This window comes from Sinocyclocheilus anshuiensis, unplaced genomic scaffold (assembly GCF_001515605.1).
Source record: "Sinocyclocheilus anshuiensis isolate Anshui unplaced genomic scaffold, SAMN03320099.WGS_v1.1 scaffold200, whole genome shotgun sequence".
NCBI lineage: Eukaryota > Metazoa > Chordata > Actinopteri > Cypriniformes > Cyprinidae > Sinocyclocheilus > Sinocyclocheilus anshuiensis.
Window position 1 is genome coordinate 1,715,369 of NW_015558595.1, and position 6,842 is coordinate 1,722,210.

General features: G+C 36.5%; 1 pseudogene; it reads right to left on the reverse strand.

Annotated features, from left to right (window-relative positions):
• Positions 1 to 231: 231 nt before the first annotated feature.
• Positions 232 to 5,638, reverse strand: LOC107680019 (Schwann cell myelin protein-like; annotated as a pseudogene).
• Between the last annotated feature and the right edge of the window lie 1,204 nt (positions 5,639 to 6,842).

Below are 6,842 nucleotides of genomic sequence, written 5' to 3' on the forward strand. Positions count from 1 at the left end.
AAGTTGTTATAGTGCACTTTTTATCCTTGTGCTCTCCACCGCCTCTAACAGTCATCATTTTGCTTGATTGTTTTTTAACCAACACATTTCACAACCCATCAGTAACCTCTAAAGCTATGTGATGCGTCAGCAATAATGAGGCTAAATGTTAACATTTCTTTTTTTTTTTACATATATCTAAAAAAAAAATTCTGGGAAAAAAAACTAATAGAGGGATGGCAAAGACTCAAGTTATGGGTTACGACGTTTAACCTTTGCATAAAGCTCGGAGGAGTCTGCAAACAGCTCTTCCTCTGATTGCTTTGACTCTGTTTGTTTAGTAAGCACATCTGCACTCACAATCACCTGTGCTTCTCTTGCTCTTGAAGACTCTGCCATTGAGCTCTCAGTCTTTGCCGGCCCTCCAGAACAATCCTGGACCATACTGTAGTCAGCATGAAGTGAGGAGACGCTCCCGACCTCTCGTGGTTTAAAGTTTGTCAATGGAGGAATAAATGATGGATTCTTGGTTTGCTGTGGTGGCTCCAGGAGGTGACACCATGACATAAACAGGGTCGTCTTGATTCTCCTGTGGAACGACCTAAAGGATTGACAGGGTAAAATCAGTGCTGGAAAGCTCGGGTGTGTCTGTTTAAATTGTTTAGCAGTGTACTAGTTGTGTACTATTGTGTACTAGTTTCATTGTTTTGTTTTGTTTTTTTAAAAGTGTATTTATTTACTTTACATTTTTCTGAATGTGTATGAATTCAGGATTTGTGGGTTTTTGTGTGTCTGTTGTAACTCACTTCATTGGTATTTTGACCACGTCTCTTAGCGTCTTCTTGTGTAGTCTGTGAAAGTTTCCCATTTTCTTTTCTAAAACAAACAAACAAACAAACAAAAAAGCATGAGTCCAATGTTAAAAATAATTAATATTCTAAATGAGCTTCACAGTTAGCAAAATCAATAAATCAGACAAGATTGGAATTTAAGTCATATGAATATCATTGCATTAGATACAAATGATAAAAACAACTGGCATCTACAAACTGTTTACTGAAGGGTTTCTCAGATCTAACTTCTCATTTCTTTTGCAACGACACTAAATGGTGTCAAGGTGGTTATTAGTGGTGCGAATGTGAAGTTGGTGCCCCTCAAATTCATAAAAATGTACAGTAGAAGAGAAAACACAGCGATGTTCATCACAGTAACACATGACAACCACATGATGTGTCAAATACTTTGTGTTCAGTTTGAAAAGTATATCTATAGTATAAAACCATGCATATTTGGAAAATATAAATTTGTAAAACTGCTTGTACTATTATATTATATATGAACAAGCTTGTACTATTATACTTTACAATATTGTACTATACTATTATACTTTCTTAAATTAAATTCCACTTACAAAAGTATGTTAGTACTGCAACAACACTGATACATTTTTAGATGTGACTTAATGGTCCATTATATTATACAAATATTTTATCTACTGATTTTTCAAAAACATGTACAGTGACTAGAATAAACCTCTTTTATGATGAGAATGTGTTCCCTTGACAAATACACATTTATAAATGCACAAAAGATGTATAAAAAAATCATCAGATCAAATATGTTGAATCTGTTTTTCTTACTGGTTTCGCAGTGCTCTTCTATTATGCATCATTCTTGATACCTCATATGTGTCTTGCACCTACCGTACACAGATATATGTAATGGTGCACAACAACACGACCTCCAAACCCACAACAACTCCAATCAGCACAGAGAAATGATTCAATCCTAAAAAAATAAATAAATGAGTGTTTGGTAAACCACTGATGATTCACTGATTCAGTTAAGCAAGTGCTAGAGAGTTATAGCGTAATCTTAAACATACACGTATACATTATTTATATCGTAAACATCAAAATAACAATGATGGCAGTGGAATGAGAATTTAAAAAGAGATTAGCATTAGCATTCCTACTTATGTTAACATTTGCTTCCCAAAGCTTAGGCTGCTGACCTGTTCCATTTTAACAAATCTAAATATATTAAAATATATTCAAATCTAAATATATTAAAATATACTGCAATTAGCTTAAAATTGAGAAAAAAGTTGAAAAAATTGAAAAAGAGCACTTAACATAGTTAAAGTTGTTCCAAAATAACACATTTATTATGCACTTAGTTCAGCATAATAAAAATATAAGTGCATCGATATTAGTACAACTAAGTGTATTTCTTTTTTACCTGGGAGCAGTTGGTTGAAAACCTTAACATTTTACATTTAAACAGACCACTAACTAGAACCACTTTCAGGAGCCATTTTTATTTTTTAGCTCTCATATCATATATTATGGCAGTGAAACAGGATACATCTATGCTACCTTTAAAAATCGATCAGATGAAGGCATCTCAGGAGACAGTAAGTGAAGCTAACATTGGATTCGGACGTGCCTTGATGCCTTCCTATTCATTCATAAATTATTGACAGATGTTCTTCTATTGGATGAATCACAGAACTGAAACTCACGTGCAACAGATGAAGGCAGCTGAAAGAGTTGACTTGCATTGCCATGAGTGTTGTTGCTGACACACTGCAGAGTGGATGTGTGTGTGAGAGACTGATGAAGAGTGATGGAGCTCCTCAAGCCTGTGCTGCTCATTCGCTCTTCACTGATGAATGTGTTTGAAGAGTTAGTGACAGGACGTCCAGACAGATGCCACTCCAGTTCAGGAGAGGGATTCCCATCAGCCTCACAGGAACACACAGTTACATCAGTCCTGCCACAGCTGGAGGATGGAGAGATTTTAGGGGCATCTGAAAGTATTAAAATTAGAAAAACAAAATAACTACAATGATTCCGCTCCTGTCAGTGATAAATGTTGCAGTTCAGCGCTGCTGGATTTGCATCACTGCTGCAGGTCAGAGTCACTGATCTGCCCTCCAACACAGAGCTGGAGGGAATCGCTGAAGCTGTCAGGTTTTTAGGGGCATCTGAGAAGCAAAGTTAACAGATTGACATAGCTTACTAGGGAAGTTGGGGTACGTAATATTTCTGTCAAGAAGTTACGTTAGTCCTGGTACAGCTGGAGTTTGAGATTTTAGGCTCATCTGAAAAAGAGAAAGAGAGCATGATGTGATACATGGACATCTTATGGAGGAGAAAAGAACTGATGGCACAAATATCCTACACTGAACATGTAATGTGATGTTGTCCTGTGCTGTTTTGTTCTCGTCCTGTAGCTGGTAGGTTATAGTGCAGGTGAAAGTGACTCTGTGCTGACGGTGAGTAGCAGTGAAGTTCAGATCAGAGATGAGCTCCTCTAGTCTGCTGCTCTCACTGAGGGGGATTCTGGGAGTGGAGCTCCATGTGAGAGTTGGTGGAGGAGAGGAGCAGAGAGTCTCAGCAGAGCAGCGCAGACTCACAGAGCTCCCCTCCAACACCTCCTCCTGATCCTGCACCTCCTTCTTCTCCACATACAGCTGCACTGTGGGTTTGGGGGGAGAGCCTGAAATAAACACACATTTATGTTGTATATATGAATATGCTGATTATAAAGTAACATTTTGGTCGAAGACTATCATCGCCACAATGTTTTATTTTTTTTGTTTTTTTTTCCTCAAATAAGATAAATAAAAAATAAAAAAAGTCTATATTGATTATGGAAACTCTGGCATGGATTGAAATGTTGTTGTCTTTTAGACTACTGTCATAAAATTGTCATTTCAGATAGTGATTGTGAAAGAGATTTGATTGTCTTGTACTAGAACAATTTACAGTTTATAATATTTTCCAGTCATGAAGTCACTCACCGATCACATGAATTGAAACACTTGTTTTTGTGTAGGTCCATTTCAGTCCACCTTCACCCTCAATCCTGAAGTAATATTGACCAATGTGATTTGATCTGAGGTCACGAAAAACAGTGGTACAGTCTTTGTCTTTTAATTTTCCAGTTATGTTCCCTTTCATGAAGGAGTTCTGGCTTGATGTGCTTGAGTTAAACACTAGATTGTTGTTCACATCAGTCCCGTTCTTGAACCACTGTCCTGTAGCTCTCTCAGTGAGGTTTTTGTCATATTGTTCCTGAATCTCAAATCTGCACTTTATGATCACACAGGATCCACTGAGAGCTTCAATCTTCTGTGGCAGACTGATGTTGAAATCTCTACAGCAAACAGCTACAGTACAACACACACGATGAAAAGCATTCAAACACAAGCAGAAATAAACACCGAAGCATTCAAACACACCAACACATTTATGATCTGTTATAAACAAAATTAATGTTTTTTTATCTTACATTTAATTGCATTAAAGCCTCATTTTATAAGGGGTGAACAACAACAGCAACAGTGCAATTTACCTCAAATGTACTATTAATGTATTTAATAATAACTGTAAAATCGTGTATATTGAATGAGATCCCAAACTTCAGAAAACATTTTGTGTATCAGTCCCTATCTGAATTAAAATTTTCAGTATAGTTTCATGTATGTAGACTGAATGTAGCTTAGCACTTAAACTAGTTAATCTAGTTAATTTACATTCTCAGTCACACTGAACAGGATTATAAAGTAACATTTTGGTCGAAGACTATCATCGCCACAATGTTTTATTTTTTTTGTTTTTTTTTCCTCAAATAAGATAAATAAAAAATAAAAAAAGTCTATATTGATTATGGAAACTCTGGCATGGATTGAAATGTTGTTGTCTTTTAGACTACTGTCATAAAATTGTCATTTCAGATAGTGATTGTGAAAGAGATTTGATTGTCTTGTACTAGAACAATTTACAGTTTATAATATTTTCCAGTCATGAAGTCACTCACCGATCACATGAATTGAAACACTTGTTTTTGTGTAGGTCCATTTCAGTCCACCTTCACCCTCAATCCTGAAGTAATATTGACCAATGTGATTTGATCTGAGGTCACGAAAAACAGTGGTACAGTCTTTGTCTTTTAATTTTCCAGTTATGTTCCCTTTCATGAAGGAGTTCTGGCTTGATGTGCTTGAGTTAAACACTAGATTGTTGTTCACATCAGTCCCGTTCTTGAACCACTGTCCTGTAGCTCTCTCAGTGAGGTTTTTGTCATATTGTTCCTGAATCTCAAATCTGCACTTTATGATCACACAGGATCCACTGAGAGCTTCAATCTTCTGTGGCAGACTGATGTTGAAATCTCTACAGCAAACAGCTACAGTACAACACACACGATGAAAAGCATTCAAACACAAGCAGAAATAAACACTGAAGCACTAACACATTTATGATCTGTTATAAACAAAATTTATGTTTTTTTATCTTACATTTAATTGCATTAAAGCCTCATTTTATAAGGCGTGGACAACAACAGCAACAGTGCAATTTACCTCAAATGTACTATTAATGTATTTAATAATAACTGTAAAATCGTGTATATTGAATGAGATCCCAAACTTCAGAAAACATTTTGTGTATCAGTCCCTATCTGAATTAAAATTTTCAGTATAGTTTCATGTATGTAGACTGAATGTAGCTTAGCACTTAAACTAGTTAATCTAGTTAATTTACATTCTCAGTCACACTGAACAGGTCACACTTTACTAGAAGAAGAAGGGAATGAAAATCAAACCTTGTAAGAGAAAACAGAAAAGAATGCTTTTCTCTGCAGTGTCCATCTCGTCATTAACAGATGCTCAGTCCCTGTGGGGAAAAACACATTTGCATTTATTTGCAAGTATTTATATGCATACATAACTAAAAAAGGAATCATGAGAATCACATATTAAGCCCCACAAATAATGCAAATTGACAGAAACAAAAGGTTTCCAACAATGAAACATCTAAAGAAAAAGAAGAATTTAAGACTTACCAAAAACGAGAAAACAGTCTGAACTGCTGCTGATTTGAGACTGAGTGGAAGTGTGTGAATCACAAACACAATATACTGACTGAACTTCCTGTGTCAGCATCAACTTGCATGTTTAACTTGTAAATGAGTAAGCGTTTCTTTAATCACTTGTACATTCATGAACTTTTAGCATTTTTTAGCACTTATAACAAGCTTTCAGCATTTTGTAGTGGTTTATGTTCTGAACTCCCCTTCTTTCTCTTGTGGAATGATAGAAAGATTGACAGGGTTGAATTAGTGCTGGAAGGTTTCTCGTAGCACGTCAGCTCTGTGGAAGTTTTCTACTTCATGTCCTGAAAAGCATGTGTTCATGTTCTACTTCTTTATGTTCTGCTTTATTTTTGTTAGGCCAACCTGGTTCAGAGTGTTTTTTTAGTGGCTGCGAAGTCTGTAATCTGAAGATACTGGTATCGGTATGGGGCCCGATACTGGTCTCCTGTACTCGTACTCGTACTCGTTAAAATGCCCCGATACCAAACGCCGATACCACACAGCATGTGATAAGCGCCATATGCAGACAAAGAAACACAGACAACAGACAGCAGAAAGGAGTTAAGGACGTCTACTACGAAGTATATGTATGCAATGAATATAATGTTAAACATTCAGTATTAACGCCTGTATAGCTGATGTGCGCGAGCTGATAAACAAAGCACGCTGAGTGGATTAAGCGCGGGGCGGCGCAGATACGCGAGTTTGTCGAGTGAATATCCCTTTCTCACAGACAGCACTGGAACGTTTGTAGTTCGGTCGGATATGTCAAAAACACGTAAGTAAAACAATGCACAAGTTACTTACAGGTAGGGAGAGAGAGAGAAAGAGAGCGCACACTTCTGTTGTGTGATCTTTGATGTTCACTCACTTAGCACACGACATTTGGATTAAAACTAAATCGTAAAAATAAAACCATTCATGGGGCATTCACTATAAACATCATTTATTTTCAACCTTAGGCATACACGACTTTCTAG